Source organism: Chlorocebus sabaeus, chromosome 2, assembly GCF_047675955.1.
Source record: "Chlorocebus sabaeus isolate Y175 chromosome 2, mChlSab1.0.hap1, whole genome shotgun sequence".
Lineage (NCBI taxonomy): Eukaryota > Metazoa > Chordata > Mammalia > Primates > Cercopithecidae > Chlorocebus > Chlorocebus sabaeus.
In genome coordinates, this window is record NC_132905.1 from 19,446,517 (window position 1) to 19,468,867 (window position 22,351).

Here is a 22,351-nt window from a genome sequence, read left to right on the forward strand (position 1 = left end):
GGAGGTGCCATTTCAGAAAGCCAAGAAAAGAGAGGGTGAGAAAGGGCAGAATGTTCCAGGCCAAGGGAACAGCACGTACCAACGCCTAGATGTCGGACATAGCATGATAGCCTGCTTATTCTGGGAGCCAAAGTGCCTGGTATGAGCAGAGTCTTCTGTGCAATGGGACATGGTGATGTCTGTGAAGGGTGAGACACACAAGTTCACACCACCAAGATTTGGGGACATCAACGATGTCCCAGCCATGAGGGCAGGGGATGAAAAGACATGGGCTTTGTTTGTAGAATTTGGCAAAGATAAAAGAGGTGATGTCAAGGGCTGTCTGGGCCTCCGTTACCTCCACCAGTAGTAGTCCAAACCTCAAAGTGATCTAGCTGGACAGCAGAGGTTCCAGAATGGGTAATCGGTGAGGAAGAAGTGTGACTTGATATAGTGGCAAGACGGGGATTGTGAGCGTGGAGGTGATTCCCCCCATGGCTGCTGTCCTATTAGAAGAGGCAATGGAAACAGAAGTTGAAGATGAAAATGTGGGATTTGATTATTTATGGCAAGAAGAGGTGGCCAGGGTGGAGATGGGGGTCCAGAAACTTGGAGGAAAAGAAACAGAAGAGGTCTTTTTTATTTTGTTTTATTTTGGGATTCTTGTGGAAATGCTGATGTTTTAGTCAGAAGCATGCCTAGAGTACTTTACATACACAGTGGATCATTTTTAACACCCCTCTTCCTTCATACTACAAAATTATTTTCAGTAATAATCATGAAATGAAACAAATATTTTTCATGTATGAATTAAAATTTGTACTTACCAAACAAAATAATTACCATTCACAGTTCACACTGTTTTACTCTTTTAAAAACTGTAATACAAATCAAAACTCCAAGTAGTTTCGTAAAATGACAAAATTGAAATACTCTTATTGTCATCTTTACCATCACTCCGCGCTCATTGTTGATTTCACTCTACTGTTTAAATGCAAAAATACAGCCGGGCCAGTGGCTCATGTCTGTAATTTGGGAGGCCAAAGTGAGAGAATCACCTGAGGTCAGGAGTTCAAGACCAGCCTGGCCAACATGGTGAAACCCATCCCTACTAAAAAAATACAAAAATTAGTCAGACGTGGTGGGTGCACACCTATAGTCCCAGGTACTCGGGAGGCTGAGGCAGGAGAATTGCTTGAACCTGGGAGGTGGAGGTGTCAGTGAACCGACATCTTGCCACTGCACTCCAGCCTGGGCGACAGAGAGAGACTCTGTCACACACACAAAATAATAATAAAAATAAATGCAGAAATATCAATGCTGGACGGTGGAGACAGGAATGCATTCAAAGCAAGCTTGGAAGATTCCAGAGTTGCGAGGAGCTTACTGTCAACTCATGTGTGTTCCTGAGACCACATGCGCTGGGGGCAACTATATTTCTTAAAGTTCTCCAAGTTGACTTCCATGTAGAATATGTTTATTAAAGGATAAGAATGAAAATGTGCTGATTTGAAGCTTACATATGCATTATTAAACTCTAACAGTTACTATACCAATTGTTAGAACTTAGATGAATAAAGGATATTTTCAGGACAAAGTATTTTACCACTGAAATTATTTAGACCTGCCATTGCACAGTGATCATAAAAGCAGACTGACTTCTCATCAGTTTTATATTATCTTTAAATTCTGTAGGCCCCCCACCCCTTATTGCCTGTACCCAGAGAAGGTCACTCCCACCTTCCTGTCCTCCCTAGGCCACTGATATTAATAACAATAAAAGCGATTGTGCGTAGCACCCAGCAAGATCCAGCCCTTGTGCTAAGTACTGTTTATAAAAAGCAACATTTCTAATCCTCACAATCCACATCTCAATGAAAAAAAGTGAGGTTCAGAGAGGTTAAGTAACTTGCCTAAAGCTACACAGCTAGAAAACAGAGCCAGGTTTTCAGTGCAGGTCCACATGACTCCAACGCCTAAGTTTCGGTTTTTGCTGCTGTCGTTTATTTCTGCTACTGCCCATAGAGCTATCTGTGATATGTTTCTAAAGTTGAGGGGTAATGTATATACGGAAAAGTGCTTAAAGTGCACTAATATTAAGTGTAGGACTTGACAACTCTTTCTTTTTTTTTTTTTTTTGAGACAAGGTCTGGCTCTGTCTTCCGGGCTAGAGTGCAATGGCATGAACATAGTGCACTGCAGCCTCAGCCTCCTGGGTTCAAGGGATCCTCCCTCTTCAGCCTTCTGAGTAGCTGGTGGCATGAGGCAGCATGTCTGGCTAATTTTGACTCTTGACATATCTATGTACATGACTATGTATATACCCATGTGATCATCAGGTCAAGCTACACTTCCAGAAGGTTCCTTATGCCCCTTCCAAGACTTTACCCTCTGTTCCCCAGGTACCCACTATTCTGATCTCTGTGACCACAGATTAGTTGTTCCTGAGAGGAACAGTTTTAAGCCACCTCTATCTCTGAGGCAAGAAGGAAGACGGGAGAAATGAGGAGGTGTGAGGAAGAGAGTTGGAGGGAGACACGCTGGTCTGACATGTCCATAGCAGAGGAAGGAGACCCTGATGATGAGGAGGTGAGGCAGGGCATGGGTGTCGCGGATGGTGAAAAAGGCAGGGCTCCACGGGGCAGGGAGGTGGCAAGAACGGGGCAGAATGCTATGCCCACCTAGAGCCCTCTGAATCAGAGCATGGATTTTTCTTGGAATTTTTTCTCTCTGATAACTGAGGATAGGAAAGTGTAGGCAGTAGGGGCCCTGGGCCATGGCCAGATCAGGAAGCAGGCATCATTGTCAAGGGTGTTTGGTGATGAAGTGTGAGGGATGGAGCTTGCACACACAGTTCAGCGTGAGTGGGTGCGGCAGGAGCAGTGGGTGTGGCAGGAGCGGTGGGTGTGGCAGGAGCGGTGGGTGTGGCAGGAGCGGTGGGAGCTACCACTTTGCTGATTGGTTTGCTGCGATTCAGCCCTCCCTCCAAACTGTCCAGCTTTGGCACCAGAGGGATATGGGTGTCCAGGGAACCCAGGAGTCTTTTGGTTGCAGCCACAGTCCCCACACAAGGGCCCAGGGTAAGTGTGGCTGCCCTTTGCTTTCCCAGGAGGAAACACAAGCTCAGAAGTCAACGGGTTCGAGCTTCAAATCCCTTCTCCCTACATCGACTTACAGGGCTGGGACCAGGGTGAGGTGACAGAGGCATGTCAGATGCAACATTTAGGGAGGCTCTCATTCTCAGCAGTTGACCTTGCACTTCCACAACCCCAAGAGTGAGCGCCTCGTTCAGAGTGAGGCACCCAGGTCACACAGCAGTTCGTGGTAGGAACTCCGTCAATGTTGGTTGATGGCTAAATGGTGATTTCGTAGGACTGTGCTGAGATCACAAACTAATGCCCACATCTCAGTGGCTTAACCCAGTGAAGCTTATTTCTTGCTCATGAATAGTCCAAAGTGGGCCAGGCACATCCTGTAGCTCCTCCCTACTCAAGCGTGTGGTCCAAGGACCGATGGCATCAGCATCAGCCAGTTGCATGTTGGAAATGCAGACTCCCAGGCCCCACTATCAGAATCTTCATTTTAATAAGACCCCCAGGTGATTTGCATGCACATTACAGTTTGTGAATCCCTGTTCTAGACCAGTGGCCTCCAAGGTCACCTTGGCAGGGAAAAAGAGGGATAGAGAAGCCACATCATCAGTTCTACTCACATCTCATTAGCCAGAGCTAGCCACATGGCCCCAGCTGCAAGGGAGGTGGGGAAATACCATCATCCTGTGTGTATCTATGAAGGAGAACCAGAGTGAGGGACAGCTAGGTAATATTCTTTGCCGTAGGTACCTTGGCATCTGGGACACACACTTTTGCTTCTCTGGGTCTCAGTTTCTCCATCTGTTAAAAAAAAATAAAAATAAAAGTGGCCTACATGTTCTTCCAGGCCTGAGCCAGAATGAACATTTTTAGCGGCTAAGAAATGCATCTGGCCGGGCATGGTGGCTCACACCTGTCATCCCAGCACTTTGGGAGGCCAGGCAGGTGGATCACTTGAGGTCAGGAGTTCGTGCCAAGCCTGGCCAACATGGCAAAACCCCATCTCTACTAAAAATACAAAAATTAGCTAGGTGTGGTGGCCTGTGTCTGTAATTTCAGCTACTCAGGAGGCTGAGGCAGGAGAATTGCTTGAAACCCGGTGGCGGAGAATACAGTGAACCGAGATCACACCACTGCACTCCAGCCTGGGCCACAGAGCAAGACTCCATCTCAAAAAAATAAGAAAAAATGCACCTGAAAAGTGAAACTTATGAAACATCACCATCAAGGCACAGCATATGGAAGCCACAAGTAAATATCTGCAGTTGAAAGGGTGAAGCCAGTCTCAGCCCTTTGCAGTTTGTCAGCTCCCAAGGTGTGTGCCCGCCTTCCCGCTTACAGCCTCTACCCCATGCCAAGTCCCAAGCTGACGCTGGGGAGGTGGAGCTCACAGGTATGACATTAGGTAGGGGGGACAGAGAAAGCCAAAACAGATCCTGACCCCAGCAGGGCTGGAAGTGAGGAGGGCAGTGCTCCAGTGGCTGGATGTACCAGGGTGTGAGCAGACACCTGTACCATGGCAAGGTCAACAGTCAGGTGAAAACCCCAACTGTGCTGCTAATTTGCTTCATGGCTGTGTGTGAATTCCCTCACTTCTCTGGACCTCAGTGCCTCAGTTTCCTGTTTTGGAGACTGGGATCTGTGGCAGAGCCTGACCAATGCCCATTCCAATATCCTTCTTCCCTCCTCCCTCAGTCACCGAACGCTGATTTTTTGTTTGTGGTGGCAATGCATTCAGCTTTGCAGGAGGCAGGGCCCAAGGATAGGTTCCAGCACTGAGATACAAGCAGAAGTGCTGTGTGCCGATTCTGGAAAGGCTCCTTAAAAGGAAGGGCTTCCCTTTGGTGACTCCAGCACTGCTCATTGCTCCCTCCTGCTTCCAGTCAGTAATAGGGACGTGATGGTGGAGTTCCGCAGCCATCTTTGGACCAGGAGGGTACCCTGAGGATGGACTTCGTGTGCAGAAGAGGGTGAAGGAGAAATAAAGGAACTCAGATCCCTGATAACACCCAGAGCTGCCAAACACACCCTGGACTCTACGTGTAGATTTCATTCATGTGATTAGAAACATAATAATTGTGTGTGAGAGTGTGTGTGTGTGTGTGTGTGTGTGTGTGTGTGTGTGTGTGTGTGGAGAGAGACATTATGTTATATATACACTATTTTTATACTTATGTATATATACCTTTATTTATTTATTTTTTTGAGATAGAATCTCGCTCTGTTGCCTAGGCTCAAGTGCAGTGGCACAATTACAGCTTGCTGCAGCCTCCACCTTCTGGAATCAAGCAATCCTCCCAGCTTAGCCTCCTCAGTAGCTGGGACTACAGGCATGTGCCACCATGCCTGACTAAATGCTTTTAAAACATTTTTTGGCAATTTGTTGCCCAGGCTGGTCTTGAACTCCTGAGCTCAAGCAATCCTCCTGCCTCAGCCTCCCAAAGTGCTGGAATTACAGGTGTGAGCCACCGTGCCCAGCTGTGCTTTTTAAATGTGTGTATGTGTATATATATGTATACATTTTATATATAATGTATATTTATATGTATATATTATATATTTTTAAAACTTTCTATTTAAGCCAAAATTATGTTGTGTTTTTCTGGTTAGTTATTGCTGATGTAAAAGTGTCATTGATTTTTGTTGCTGACTGTGTATCTGGCAACCTTGCTGAACTCTCTTATTTTTTGTAATATTTTGTCAGTTTATTGGGTTAGTTTTTCAAGGTAGATGATCACACCATGTACACACAATGACAATTTTATCTCTTCCCTTCCAATAATTACACCTCTTATTTTCTTTCCTTATAGCTCTAGCCCGGCTCTCCAGCTCTATGTATTAAATAGTAGCAGTAATAACTAGCATTCTTGCCTTGTTCCTCATCTTAAAAGACATGTATTATATAAAAAGTTTTTCCACTAGGAATATTTTCTGTAGGTTTTTGGTATTAAAAATCCCTACTAAATTAAGGAACTTCTCTCATGCTCCTAGTTTGCTAAGAATTTTTAAAAATCATAAATACATAAGCTTTATGTATTTATAAGTAAAAACTTTTTCTTCGTCAGCTGACATCATTGGATTTTTCCTTTTGATTGGATGATGTAGTGAGTTACCCTGGTGGATTTTCAGATGTGGATGCTTTTCTGGGATAAACGCTTCCTGATGGTGATGTAGTATCATTATTTTAACTCTGCTGGACTCAGTCAGGAAAGATTTTGTTTAGTGTTTTTCTATCCATGTTCGTAAGTGAAATGGACCTACACTTTCCTTTTTGGTATTGTCTTATCTGGCTTTCATAATGAAGACAACACTTCTAAAATAAGCTACATTGGTTTCTTTTTTTCTTGTGTTTTCTTTTTAAGCAACTTGCATACGATAGGAATTAATTGTTTCTAGAAAGTTTCTGCAGACCGGGCGCGGTGGCTCACACCTGTAATCCCAGCACTTTGGGAGGCCGAGATGGGTGGATCGTTTGAGTCCAGGTGTTTAAGACCAGCCTGGGCAACATAGCAAAACCCCATCTCTACTAAAAACACAAAAATTCGCTGGGTGTGGTGGTGTATACCTGTAGTTCCAGCTACCTGAGGGGCTGAGGCAGGAGGATACCTGAGCCTTGGGAAGCAGAGGTTGCAGAGAGCCAAGATTGGGCCACTACACCCCAGCCTGGGTGACAGAATGAGACCTTGTCTCAAAAAATAAATAAATAAATAAATAAAATACAGGTTCAGCAGTACTTACCCATGAGAACATCTGGGCTGATTTTTGGGGGAGTGGGAGGGCTTTGACACCATTACAATTTCTGTAATATTGATTGACCTATTGAAATTCTCTACTTCTTCTTGGGCCAATCTTTTGACATGTTATATACCTTTCTAGGAATTTCTTCATTTTCCTAGAATTTTCAAATTTATAAGCATCATAAATACAAAAGGACCTTATCAAAAATTTTTTCCACATCAATTGACATCATAGATTTTCCTTTGGATCTAATGATGTAGTGAATTACACTGGTGGATTTTCTGGAATGTTTTTCCGGGATAAACCCTTCCTGATGGTGATGTGGTATCATTATTTTAACTCTGCTGAATCCAGTCAGCAAATATTTTGTTTAGTGTTTTTCTGTCTAAATATTCATAAGTGAAATGGGCCTATAATTTTCTTTTTTGTGTTGTTCATAACAGCTCTTAAATTACTTCAAATTCCTTGGTCAACGTTGTTCCCCCTTTTTACTCGGCATTTGATTTTACTCCCTTGCCTCATACTTCTTTCATCCTGATCAATGTCATCAGGAGTCTCTACCTCATGTTAATTTCATCCTAGACATGGCTTCTGGTTCTGTTCGTCTTCTGCAGTTTTCCTTTGTTCTCGTATTCATTGATTTGTTCCCAGAAGCTTTTCTGTTAAACGCAGCTGAGCCTTTCTTTGGCTCTTAATGACTCTGAGTAGTTCCATATCTTCAGCGAGGTTACATACTTCATGGAAGCCTCATAGACGGCCCAGCAAATAGCCCTGGCCTGCCTGGGGCCGGGCTTCTGGCCCCAGACATGAGGCTCCATCTCTCCAAAGCTGGCTACCCTACGCTGCCCCTGCCTTGGCCATGGTGGGACGGGCGAAGAGGAAAGTGCTGAGTGCTGCCTGCTCAGCTGGCTTGCAAATGACCAGCCCCCAGGCACCTCCCTATGACCTCCTCTCACCACATATTCCCTGGTTTGGGCAGGAATTCAGAGGTCTGTTCCTGGCCCTGAGCTCCCAGGTGCCATGCAATGGCTCCCCTGGGGCAGCTGTGGGGCTTGAACAGTTTAATGCTTGGCTCCAGTCTGAGCTGGCAAGAATGAGCGTGCAGGGACTAACCCGGTCCTCACTAAGGCTGGGATGGAATGTGCAGCTCACAGCACACGCATGTGACTGCCTCCTCTGCACACGGCAGCACACACCAGTCCCAGCCAGGCTTCCTGACGATGAAGTCGTCCTCATCTGCTGGGAGAGGGTGTTGTCATAGGGGTCATGCCAGGCATGCAGCTAGTGAGACATAGACCAGTCTGCTGGGGAGCTGGAGGTCATATGGAGGATGGAAATAGCTTTTAAATTAACATGAAAGTTTATGTACAGGCCTAGCATGCCCGGGAAAAGGCACTGAGCCTGGCACTTTAGGCTCTAGGTACATACTTGCTATGTATGAACGAATAAATGAATTGAAAGACCCAAGCTCTAATCCCAGCTCTATTGCTGTGCGTCCTTAAGCAAGTTTCTTGGCCTTGCTCGGCCTCAGTTTCATCTGTAAAAATGGTAGAGGAGTGAATTCCATCTTTTTTACACTTTCCTGGCTTTAGGGGTGTATGTTTCTACGCTTGAAAGCATTTATGGGGCGGCAGCTCTGACCTGAAGAGAGGCAGGGAGGGAGGGCCTCAAGATTGCAGAGTCCCTGAATGTCAGAGGCAGGGTGATTCCTATAGGCTCTGGTGTCAAATGAATTACCAGAGTTCAGGAGACCCCACTGAGTTGGAACCAGGTGGTCAGAAGGGAGCAGGCACCAGGGCAGGGGTGGCTTTGTTCTTGACCAAATATCTCTTGGAGAAGGCAGACAACAGGTTAGTTATTCCCTTCCCATCCAAGAGCCCCTTCATCAGTCAGGATATCCAGGCTCCAGGGACTTACCCCTCACTGTCTGAGTCCCTACAGATGCCATTATCTGCCCGATTTATTCATCCACCTGTCCATCAACCCAACTGTCCATCAATCCACCTGTCCATCAACCCACCTATCCATCAATCCATCCATCCATCCATCCATCCATCCATCCATCCATCCATCCATCCATCCATGTTTGTCGGTCTATTTGTACATTCATCTACCATTTGGTCATCCATCCATCCATGTATCTATTCTTCCATCCATCCATCCATCCATCCATCCATCCATCCATCCATCCTTCCATGTTTGTCAGTCCATTTGTCCATTCATCTACCATTTGGTCACTCATTCCATCCATCCATCAATCCATGTATCTATTCTTCCATCCAACCATTCATTCATTCATCCATCCATCCATTTATGCATTCATTCAGCAAACACTGAATGTAATGGGTCATTCCCTACTATTAAGAATAAAAACTGGCCGGGCGCGGTGGCTCAAGCCTGTAATCCCAGCACTTTGGGAGGCCGAGGCGGGTGGATCACGAGGTCAGGAGATCGAGACCATCCTGGCTAACATGGTGAAACCCCGTCTCTATTAAAAATACAAAAAACTAGCCGGGCGTGGTGGCGGGCGCCTGTAGTCCCAGCTACTCGGAGGCTGAGGCGGGAGAATGGCGTGAACCCGGGAGGCGGAGCTTGCAGTGAGCCGAGATCGCGCCACTGCACTCCAGCCTGGGCGACACAGCGAGACTCCGTCTAAAAAAAAAAAAAAAAAAAAAAAAAAAAAGAATAAAAACTAAGGTCTCTGTCCACCATGAGCTCACAGACTAGAGGGCAATATAGAGACAAGCAGAGAGATGATTCCAGCACAGTAGGTGGGGGGTACTAGGTACTGAGGGTGAAGAGATGGAGGACCTAACGCAGCCTGGGAGGTGAAGGGAGGTGGTTTTGAAAAGCTTCCTGGAGGAGGTGACATCTGAGCTGAGTCTTGGAGCATGATTAGGAGTTGTCCAGGTGAAGAGGAAAATAAAACAGAGCAGCAGGAAAGTATGAAGGTCTGGAGGTGGCCTGAGAGCAGGAGCTGTTTGGGGAGCTGCGAGTAGCTGAGCCTGGATGAAACCATGAGAGCCAGTTGGAGGTGGGATGAGATGAAACTGAGAGGCTGTGTGTAGTTGGGGAGGACATTTGCAACTTGAGGTGGGAATGGGGACCGAGGCCTTGGGTACATCCAAGAACTATCTGGAGAGGTAGAAAGGCTCTGGGTCAGGCATGGGAACTCCAGGTTCCTTCCTCCCTTCTACCCCTAAGGGACGTTAGGCAGCTCACCTGGCCTCTCTGGGCCTCAGTTTCCCAGCTGTGACGTGACAGGTTGCCCTTTTAGCCTCTTGGAACTCTTCCAGCTCTGAGTGAGCTCCTGAGTCACATGTGGTCAGCAAAACCAATGCCCACGTGAACATCTGGTCTGGCCTTAGGAGGGAGTTAATTGTTCCCAGTCTCTATGTGTGTTAGGGGGAGGGCATGGGGGGCTTTGGTTAGGGGAACCTTGGTTAGGAGCCACCCCCGAGGGGCTCCCAGTCATGGGATGACAGGATGTGCTGAGAAGGGACTGAGTCACTGGTCAATCATAAGCTTGGGCCCCAGGGTCCCTGGGAGGGGGCAGGGGAGCCCCATTCCCTGCTCATCACAGAGCCTCCTTCTCAAGACGGCTGACCCTTTGTTAGAGCAAACCCCCATGCCACATTCTAATATTTAAAACAGACCCAAGGACAGTGGTTTGGGTTGAAGCAAATGGTGAGAGCCCTCACCCAGAGCAGTCCCCAAGGCCCCACCAAGGAACCCCTCCAAGTCTAGGAGTCCAAACACCCAAATCCCTCAGCAGGAGTGACAGGCCCAGAGTCAGTAGGGACTGACCGGAGCTCAGGCAGCACGTTCATTCGCTGCTCTTCTCTCCTGGGCTCTGACGCTGCCCTTCCCCCTTCCTGGAGGATGGAAGGTAGAGCCAGGCTCCTCCACCATCCCCTGCTCTCCTCAGAGCCTCCCTTCCCTCCAGGAGGTCGTGTGTCCAGTGGCACCTCCTCTCAGCTCAAGTACATGGTGGCTTCTTGGTGGCACCATAGGAAACATAGCTGAACCATGCTCTGCCCTGGGCATGATCCCTGCAGAATTTGTCTCCATCTCTGGGTCTGTGTCTACACCTTTTCAATGCGAAAAGTGAGAGGCTGGGATAACTAGCATGGCGCAGGGCTTAATAGGTGTCATGTGTATAGGCAATCCTCACAGAAACCCCCTAAAGGAGGCATCATTATTATCCTCATTATACCCATGGGGAAACTGAGGCACCAAGAAGTTGAGTGACTTGCCCAAGGTCACATAGCCAGTAGAAAGCAGAGCTGGGATGTGAATCCAGGAGGCTGGCCCTTGAGTCCCTGCTCTCACTCATTGTGCTATATTGCCTCTTAACAGATGACCCCAAAGCACCTGCTAGTTCCTGCTGCCTGGCATTTGGACAGTAAGATAGAGGTGATTCAAGGGAAAGAGGGAGAAGCTCTGGGCATTTACTCACTGTGTGACCTTGGGCCAGACACTTCCTCTCTCTGAGCCTCAGTTTCCAAGCAGGTTTGTTGTGAGAATGCAAGGGCTGGGGCAGTGGCATTCAGGAGATGGTAGCAGTGATCATGGTTAGTATTCCTTCAGTGCCCACCCTTGCCCCACGGCCCCCTGCAGACACTCTCTTTGGGTGGGGAAGAGGTGGCAGCTGCAGTGGAGACCTTCTCTTCCGTCTCTGAGCTACCCGGGTGTGTCCCCAGGAGAAGTTTCCCCTCAGATCCCCAGAAAGGACAAGCAGGGGAAAGTCTAGCCACACCCTGTCTCTCAGGCGAAACCCCTGCTCCATGTTCAGAGCCCAAGATCTGGTCCTCTTAGAGGCCAGTTCACCCTCAGGGACTGGCGTGGGCATATGGGCTGCCCAGGCGGCAGCGAGGGGCATCTAGACCAGCTTCCAGAAGCCCGGGGTTGGGGGCACGTGGGACAGGAAGACCTCAGTGCCCCACCCCACCAGCCCCATCAGCTCCCCTAGCCCCAGAGAAAACACTTCATTACTGGAAGCCCAGCCAGGCAGAGGGGGTGGAAGTGGCCTTGTTGAAGGAAACCGCACAAGGTCAGCCAAACCTCAGCCCCTCTTGGCCAGCAACCCACAGACCAACCACGTGGGGCTGGCTCTCCGGGTGTTTACGGAAACGCTGGCCCTGAGGTCGGCCCAGCTGCTGGGCTGGGATCCCCTGGGACACCCCCAGGCCTCAAAGTGCCAGCTTGGCAGGAGCCTTCAGAGGCTGCAGCTGGGGCCTTGTTTGCCTCCACGGTCCACCTGGGAAGTGGAACACAGAGAAGCCCGGTGAGCAGTGGAGATGGGCCAGGTCTTCAGGCCTCCCTGGACAGCTGCCTGAGCTGGGACCAGGGGCCAGGCCCTTTCCAGACACCCCTGGGAAAGGAACATCATCTCGGGAGAGGGACATAGAAAGTGGACTGTGGAGGCAGATGGCCTGGGTTTGAATTCTGGCTGTGGCCCTCGCAGGCTCTGTAACTCTGAGCAGTTTACTTAGCTTTTCTGTGCCTCAGTTTCCCCATCTGTGAAATGGGAATGGTGATAAGAGTACATACTTCACAGGGGTGTTGACATAATTAAATGATTTTAGTAAGTGATTTAAATAAGTGATCATTGACCAGGCGCAGTGGCTTATGCCTGTAATCCTAGCACTTTGGGAGGCCAAGACGGGCAGACCACTTGAGGTCAGGAGTTCGAGATCAGCCTGGTGAACATGGCGAAACCTCATCTCTTAATACAAAAATTTGCCGGGCATGGTGGTGCATGCCTGTAATCCCAGCTACTTGGAAGGCTGAGGCAGGAGAATCGCTTGAACCCGGGAGGAAGAGGTTGCAGTGAGCCAAGATTGTGCCTTTGTACTCCAGCCCGGGCAAGAGAGCGAGACTCCATCTCAAAATAAATAAATAAACGAACAAACAAAATTTTAAAATAAATGAATAAATAAGTGATCATTTAATAGATGATCTAAGTGATGTGCTTAGAATAGTCCTTGTCACAAACTAAATGCCACCCTTAGTGCCACTGCATTCTGCCTAGAGTGTCCTCCCTCCTCTGAGATCCTCCTGCTCTGCTCAGGTCAGATAAGTGCTCCTCTGAACTCCTGAGTGTTTGTTATGGAAATCTCTTCCACTTAAACGTTTGCTGAGCATTCCAACCGTGAATAATGAGGAACTGAGGTTACAGAGACAAACCCAGTTTAGATCCTGCTCCAGGGAGCTCCAAAGCTAAGGCAAGGATGGGAGGTGAGGCCTGTGCAGTTGGGCAGGGTGACATCCCTAATTATAGTCTCCATGGTAATGAACTGGGGTAACTAATGGGCTGTCCAGTCTTTGTGTTTGTGGGAGCAGGGGCTGCATGGTCCCTCCACTGCTCTGTCCTGGAGACCAGCTCAGAGCCTGGCACCAAGTTGCTAATGACCGCCTGGCACTAGGACTACATGAACACCCGATGCACTTGGAACCCTGGCCAAGCTGCCCACACTGAGCCCGTGGCTTCCTTCACCCTCAGCACCTTAATGGAATAGGGCGTATCATTCTATGCTCAGAGAAGCAAACTGAGGCTCAGAGACGCCAGCCCAATGTCCCACAGCTGGCAGGAGATACAGCTGAGGCTGAACCCACATCTAAGTTCAAAGCCTGCATTTTTAGCTACTCAGCCATATATGATCTTCCTGCAATGTCAATGTAGTATCAGATTACACAGCAAACCTCAGCCTGGGAGTTCGGAGGAGCACCCAGCCTGAACCAAGAGGTTCCAGAGGAGGGGAGGGAGGACTTTCCAGGCAGAGGGATCCACCTGCAGAAAGGTAGGGCTGGGCCCTGCGCTGTTGCCAGAGACCTGTGCGTGGAATAGCAACAACTGTGATGTGCAGGGCTGGGCTGTGTGAATTTGGGGAGCAACGGGTGGTGGGGTTGAGGAACATCTGCAAACAGCCTTGAATGTCGGGACAGGGTTTTAGACTATCCTGTGGGGTAGGAGTCCTCAGAGATTTCCAAGCAGGGCTTGCATGTGGCCAGGATGGAAGATGAATTACAAAGAAAGGAGTAGGAGCCTGGGAGAAAACCTATTAGCCCAAATCCCAAGCCTCAGCATCATTACCATGGAGGAGCTGTCTCCCCTAAATCAAAACTTGCCCGCCTGGAGTTCCGCTTCATTTAAAGCAATGTGTGCATGTATTGGGGGTCCAGAGCCTGGGCACGGAGCAGCCAGGCTTCAAGTCCTTGGAGCCCCAAAATGTGCCTTCCTCCCCACCCCAACCCCAGGGCCTTCAATGCCTTCCTCTGGGGTTAACCCCATTGTGGCCACAGTGGCTGCCAGCAGGGAGGAGACACAGAGCTGGTGGGAACAGGGCTGAGGGGGCACACAGGGCCCTCAGCAGCCAGCCTTACCCCCCAGCTCATCCAGGATTCAGACAAGTCCAAATTCAGATCTTGGATCTGCCATAGGCATGAGCTGCGACCCTGGCCAGGTGCCTTGAGGTCTTGACACCTGAGCTACCACACTAGTCACATAAAGACAATAATAAATGCGAGGGCAGCATGACGACTGTGGAGACTCTGGGCGGCAGGCGTGCAGCGCGGCGCCACCCCTGCTCTGGTACAGTGTGAGCGCTTGATGCTGTTATTACCATAGCCTACAGCAGAAGCCACCGTTATTACCATAGCCTACAGCAGAAGCCACCGTCTGGTCTGGGAAAGACTTGGAAACACCCTGCTGTGGCCTAGAGATGCACAGAGAGCATCTGGTCCCTCTGCCTGCTCTCAGGAGCCCAGGGCCTGACTTAGCTCAGGGAGGCCAGTTTCCCACAGTGAGCACTGAGGCCGCTGCTTGGAGCCATCTGTGTGTACCCTGCAGGGCAGAAGCTGGCAAAGAGTGGAAGAGGCAGTGTTCTGGGTTCCATCTCGTGGGTTTTGGGGATTAAGCCGTCTTGATTCTACCCTCAGTTCCATCCTTTTCTAACAGTGGACAAGTTACTCAATTTTTAAGTGCCTCTATTTGCTCATTTGAAAAATGGGGATAATCATAGTCCCTACCTCATAGGATCATTGTAAAGATTAGATGAGATCCGACATGTAAATGCTTAGCCCAGGGCCTGGCACATGGTGAGCACTTGGTAAATATTAGCAATCACTGTTTCCAGGCCATCCACACAGAGCAGGAGATACGGGACAAGGAAACAGTAAATACTGGGAATTAAATCATGCTACCAGGGAATAAATTATAAAAAGGGCGTAATATATACAAGTGGAGGCCACGGTGAGAGGTCCAAGGCAGGGCCATTGCTGGGAAACAGGCCCAGTCAACCTCAGAAAGGCAATCAATAAAAACAATAGGAACAGGCCAGGTGCAGTGGCTCATGCTTGTAATCCCAGCCCAGCACTTTGGGAGGCCGAGGCGGGTGGATTACTTGAAATCAGGAGTTCTAGACCAGCCTGGCCCACAGGACGAAACCCCATCTCTACTAAAAATACAAAAATTGGCCGGGCGCGGTGGCTCACGCCTGTAATCCCAGCACTTTGGGAGGCCGAGGCGGGCGGATCACAAAGTCAGGAGATGGAGACCATCCTGGCTAACACGTGAAACCCCATCTCTACTAAAAATACAAGAAAATTAGCCGGGTGTGGTGGTGGGCGCCTGTAGTCCCAGCTACTCAGGAGACTGAGGCAGAAGAATGGCGTAAACCCGGGAGGCGGAGCTTGCAGTGAGCCGAGATCGCGCCACTGCACTCCAGTCTGGGCAACAGAGAAAGACTCCGTCTCGAAATAAATAAATAAATAAAATAATACAAAAATTAGCCAGGCATGGTGGCACACACCTGCAATCCAGCTACTCGGGAGGCTGAGGCAGGGGAATCACTTGAACCCGGAAGGCAGAAGTTGCCGTGAGCCAAGATCGTGTACTCCAGCCTAGGCCACAGAGCCAGACTCTGTCTCAAAAAAAAAAAAAAAAAAAAGAACGATAACAGCATTTTCCCCACGAGTGAGCACTAAGGGCATGCTAGGTGCTGTGCTAACATGCTTTGTATAAAATATCTCATTTCCTTCCCATGACAACCCTGGGAGTCAGGGCTGGGACCAGGATGAGGCAGCAAGGTGACCAGGGTGCAAATCTACTGAGGCGCTCACCCTGGGGCCTGCGCAAGTGCAGGGTTGGCGCCTCAGAACAAGCAACTTCTTAAATGTTATGCCTTGAGCACCTGGTTGGCTTCACCCTAGTCCCAACCCTGCTGAGAGGTTGATATAATAATTAGTCCCATTTGATAGATGTGAAAACCAAAGTTTCCCCACATGAGGCGCCTGTCCAATGTCACATAGCTGGGGAGGAAGAGGCAGACCCCAGGATTTTGAAGCCTAGAGTTATTTTTACTCTGAGGAGCTGCCTCCCAGCCTGGGGATGGAAGGTTCCAGTCCACCTCCCAGTGGTCCAATAACTGGAAGAGCTGCCTAGAACCACGCTGCTCTGGTTGGTCTGGGTGGCTGGGAGAGCTGGCCTCCCGGGTGGAGGTCTAGAGATTCCTCTCCACATTCCTGGGGGTTAAATCTGTGGACCCGGGTTCCCAGCATCAGCCACCACGTTCCCCAGAAGGAATCTCTATTCATAACAAACCCTAAAGGTCACTCGTCTGGGAAACAGTGTTCTGTCTCCACTCCAGGGCAGGACAGAAGGCCCCAGGCTTTGTGAGAGCACAGGGTCCCCAGAGGCAGATCACCTGCTTTTGGTCAGCCTGTGAGCCCCTCTTCCTCCTCTGGGTCTTCTCCGTAGATGATACCTAGAGAGGATGAATATGCATCCCAGTTGGAGATGAATGAATATTCCCTGCAGAGAGCAGTCGCGCGCTAAATGAATGGGCTCTGGACTCAGCCTACCTGAGCTCAAATCCCCCTTTCATCACCTCCTATCCATGTTGCCTTGGGGAAGTTACTTTTCCTCCCTGTGCCTTAGTTTCCTCTTCTGTAAAATGGGGGATAATAATAACATCTACTGCACAAGGTTGTCATGAGGATTTAATGCCATCTATTCACTCAACAACTATTTACTGAAGGCCTACCAACGTCCAGGCAGTGAGTAATATGGCAGTGAATACAATAGACGCAACTCCTTACCTTCAATTTTTTAAAAGAAAATATCCTGATGAATATTATTTACTTCCGAAAATGCCAGCACCAAAACACATGGCACAAGTATAGTGAAATGTTAACAGTTGGAAATCTAGATGATGGGTAAGCAGTAAATGGGTCTTCATGATAGGTTTCTGTAGGTTTGAAGTTTTTTATAAATAAAAGGGAAAAGAAAACAGAGGGGGAGAGAGAGAGAGAGGAATATCTGCCATTTTGAAACTTACAATCAAGTGGGGGGAAACAGACAATAAAAACATAAGTATAGCTGGGTGTGGTGGCACGCGCCTGTAGTCCCAGCTATTCGGGAGGCTGAGGCAGGGGAATCGCTTGAACATGGCGGAGGTTGCAGTGAGCTGAGATCGTGCCACTGCACTCCAGGCTGGGCGACAGAGCGAGACTCTGTCTCAAGAAAAAAAAAAAAAAAAAGGAAACCATGTGGTGTGTCAGTTGATGTTAAGAAGAGGAATAGAGAATGGCCAGGGTGGTGAGGAAGTTCCTTTTAAATCAGGCAGTCAGGGAAGGCCTCCCTGGGAAAGCGACATCAGACAGGAGAGCCTAGTTCTCCCAGCTTCCAGGCCTAGGTGCTCCCAGTGTCCATGTACAACCTTCTGCCCAGGGAAAGGGTCGTTGTCAAAGCCCAGGAGCCAAGCCTTTTGAGATTGTGGAATCCTGAATTATGTGCAGCAGATAGTCTGAGTCTGAAATTCAGATGGGCTGGAAATGTATTCTATTTTAAATTCATTCTCATTTCAATGCTCCATTCCATATGTGGGCAGAAAATTTATCTTATTCGATTGGGATTTTTTTTTCCCCAACCCCTTCGCTTTCCCAGCTCCATTCATTTTTCCCCTGATTGTGTCTAGATATGAGGTTGTCTCAGGCCCTCTTTGCCATTTTATCTCTTGAGATCCTCCCTGCTCTCTGCTTCTGAATTCTTCAAAGCTCTCTGGGGCCCACTGACCAACAAAATCCAAAATACGCTCACTCATAGCTTTTTCTCTGACCTCCTTCCCTGCCTTCTTAGATGGGAGGAAAGAGGGAGGTGGGGAGAGGTGTGGGTCAGTCAGTGTAGTGTGGGTTCTGCTACAGTAACAGCAATGCTCACATCCTGCTTCTCAGTGGCTCCTGATGCACATCCCCTGCTGGGCAGCTGTTGCCCTGCTCTGTGTCTCCTTGCTCCTGGATCCCAGCTGATGGAACAACCACCATTTCAACTGTTGCACAGCAGAAGCAAGAGAAATCATCGAGCCACAGACTGGCTCCTAAAGTCTCCCCCAGGAAGTGGCACACTTCGCTTCTGTGCACATTTCATTGGCTTGTTACTTGGCTCTACCTAACTTCAAGCAGAGGAGGGAGTTCAAGTGGAAATCCTACTAGGGGCCTGTGCTGTGGTCTGAATGTGTCCCCCAAAGTTCAAATGTTGAGACCTAATCCCCACAGTGATGGTCTTAAGAGGTGGGGCCTTTGGAAGTTAATTAGGTCAGGAGGGCTCCACCCATGAGCGAGATTAGTGTTCTTGTAAAAGAGGCTTGAGGGAGCCCATCTGTCCCTTCTGCCATGTGAGGACACACAGAAGTCACCATCTATGAGAAACAGGCTCCCACCAGACACTGAATCTTCTGGAGCCTTGATCTTGAATTTCCCAACTTCCAGAACTGTGAGCAATGAATTTCTATTGTTTATAAATTACCCAGTCTAAGGTGTTTTGTTATAGCAGCCTGAACAGACTAAGACACCCTCAAAGGAAAAGAAACAGAGTATTTGTGGACAGTCCCTAAAGACAGTCATAGGAAGTGAGAGCCTCTTTCAGATTCATTAGGTGTTCAAGATGCCCAAGTCCCTTAGGAATGTTCTTTCCTGGGAGGAAGGGGTGTTTTTGAAACCCAGAAATGTATTCTCTGCTTTTACTAAAACATCTGTTTCCTGAGTCAGTAGATGTTCTGCAGTCTAACTGCCTAAATAGGGAACAAAAAATCCAAGGAGAAAACTCATGCAGCCTTAGAGTCCTAGATTTTGAGTATCATGTAATCTTAGACTGGAATCTGAGAAAATGGGATCTGAGAATCTTGCAACCACAGATTTCAAACCTGAAAGGTCTTTGAATCTAATATCACTTTCTATGCAGTAACTGCCTTAACAATTTTTCTTTGCAGGTGGCCACCAGACTTTCTCTGCTTGTCTCCTCCCAGGACCACGGAGTTCACCACATCCCAAGGCAGCCTATTCCATCATGGATGAGCTCAAAGTGTTTGAAAGTTCTGCTTTATCAAGTGAGCCAAACTTCCTCCCTCAGGACCGTCCACTCCAGGGCCCAGTTATTCTACTGGAGGAGCGAGGGTAAAGCCATCACCAGGACAACCCTGACGACAGGCTGGACTGGCAGCCAGCTTTTGGGGATGACTTCAGGGAACCCTGAATAGCCATGGGAGTCAAACGTATTACTCCTCTGATGCCTAAAATTCCACTATAATAGTCTGGTGGGTTTCTGTTAGGGAGGTTTATACATGATGGAAAGAGTAAAGGCTTGGAATCAGCCTAGGTTCAAATCCTGCATCTTGACTTGGCCCGTAGGCAAGTCTCATCACTTCTCTGAGCTTTGGCTTTCTCAGTTGCCCAATAGGAATAACAATAATGGTAGTAATAATACCTCCCATGCCGGATTGCTGGTATGTTCAATGGGATAATATATCTAAACACCTCAGACAATGCCTGGCACATGACAGGTGCTCAATTGGTCTGTATTAAAATCCAGGCTCTGTCTCTTATTATTTGTACGTCCTTGGACTTCATTTCCTTGAACTCTAGACTCCCTATCTCTAAGGTGGGGTTGATATTACTCACATCCCACCAGGTTCTGGTCAGAATTTTTTAAGTGCTTATTTACAGATAATGTGCCCAGTTCTTTATCTGAATTGGACATTTAATCCTTTACTCTGTGGGTAGAACATTTATAATCACCCCAACGTTTTCAATGGGGAAACTAGGGCTCAGTGAGGTTGATTGACTTTGCCCACAGTCACATGGCTGGTGAGGGGGCAGACTCAAGATTTGAGTCCAGGCATTTTGCTCCCATGTATACACTATGTATATAAAGGACCTGGCACAAAGCAGCTGCTCATTTTGTGCTTGAACTGCTGCTCTGTCCCCCACTCCCCCAAAAAAGCACAACATCCAGGGTAGGCCAAAGCTATGTTACTTGGCTCTACCTAACTTCAAGCAGAGGAGGGGTTTCAAGGGAACCAAGCACTTGTAGTGCAAAGTCACCAAGGTTTTGGAGTTATTCGTTGTAGCAGCTGGCATGACTTAACCTTTCCCTCTTAGCTGTTTTCAGCATTTACACCTGAGTGTCAATCAGTTAGGAAGTTTTAGGCTGCAAGTAATAGAATACCCTATTACTCCTGAATTCAACAATAGGTGCCTTCGCAGTCAAGAAATCTGGAGGTTAGGTGGCTCCAGGTTTGATTCATTCAGAGGTTCAATGACATCATCTAGGACCTGCATTTTGGCTTCCGCACCCTCAGTATATTGGCTATAGCCCTCAGGCTTTGCCTGTCATGCTCTCAACATGGCTGCCAAAGTTCCAGACATCATATCCTCATGCAATCACTTAAAGGGAAAGAATAGGGGACCTTCCCCATACCCCTTTTTATATATAATAATTGAGGCCAGCCCTTCTCAAACCACCTGCCCCAGCAGACTTTCTTTATGTTTTATTGGGCAGAACTGGGTCATATTCTTGTGGAAGACTACCAGGGCTCACCAATAGCCATCTTCTTCCTGGGCACACATGTGGGATACATTTCCCAGCCTTCTTTGCAGTTAGATGTGGTTATGTGACTGAGGTCTGGCCAATGGGATGTGAGCAAAAATAACTGTACTGATTTCAAGTCTGGCTTATAAAAATCTCCTACCCACAATCCTTGCTCTTTCTACCATCTGCCTGCTGAACGGAGAGGACTCTGAGAATGAGGAAAGCCACAAAATAGGAAATGTCTTAATCCCTACATGACCTGCAGAAAACAGAGCCCTCCTGTCAAGACTTATTGCAGTTTGATGTGAGAAAGAACCAAGCATTTATGATGCAAAGCCACTGAGGTTTTGGAGTTACTTGTTACAGTAGTCAACATGGTTTAACCTTGCCCATATATACTAGCCAGGGCACCAGAGAGCTTTGAATGGTTTAGCCCCTGAGTATGGGAAATGATTTCTTCCTTGAGTACATTGCCCACTCCCTGTAGAGAAGGACGAAGGCAAGAAGGGGAGGGACGTTGGAGTTTAGGCTTTAGCTAAACCCAAGGCATAGAAGGATAGAGCTTAGGGAGACAGCTGCCTTCCTCACATGCTGGGGCTAAGAGGGGTGCGAGCACGGAGGAGAAGGGCTTCTGTAGATCTCCAAATCTGACCCAGGCCAGCTTCCACCACTCTCTAGCTATGTGACTCTGGGCAAGTGCATGACCCTTTCTGAGCCTCCTTAAACAGTTACATGAGGCAGTCGGACTGGAGGCTCTCACCCTAAGCGCCCATATGATTATGACATTCACTGACTCCTTCCTCACAGCAGCCAGTGGCCAAAGAGAAAGGGTGTGGCTCCCCTAGGGGCTCAGGGTCAGGGTCACTTCTCTGTGTGGAATCTGGGCTCTGCTGCCCAGAACGGCCCTCCTGATGTCTGGAATTCCACCATGAGTGACTCATGCCTTTGGGAAGCCACTGCCCTGACCCCACTGAGTAATAACAATAACAGCCCCTCGTGGCTTTTTCTTTGCTGAGAGTTTCATAGTCCACGGTCTCATCTGGTCCCCAGCACACGGCTGTGAGTAGGCCGTGAAGGTGGAGAGAGTCAGAATCACCATACAGGATGCAGGAAGCAATGTGCCCACAGCTACACAGCAAGTTAGTGGCCAAGCCTAGAGTCCTGCCTGGACTGTGGCTTTTTCCCCAAAAACACTTTGCTTGAAAAGGCTACCTCTGATATTTGTGTGTCCATGTTCACAGCAGATTATTCACAATAGCCAAAAGGTGAAAGCCACTCAAGAGTCCATTGATAGATTAGTGGATAAGCAAAATATAGTGTAGCCACACAATGGAAGATTTTCAGCCTTAAAAAAGGAGGGCAATTCTGATACATGCTACAACAGGGATGAAGCTCGAGGACATTATGCTAAGTGAAATAAATCAGTCACAGAAAGATGAATACTGTGTGATTCCAATTATAGGAGGTATCTGTCAAAAGTAGTCCAATTCGTAGAGACAGAAAGTGGAATTGCCAGGGGCTGGGGAGGGGAAAATGAGAAGTTTGCTTAATGGGTTTAGAATTTCAGTTTTGCAAGATGAAGAGTTCTGTGGAAGGACGGTGATAGAAACACAATAATGTGAATGTACTTAAAGCCATGCATTGTACATTTAAAATTGCTTAGATGGTAAATTTT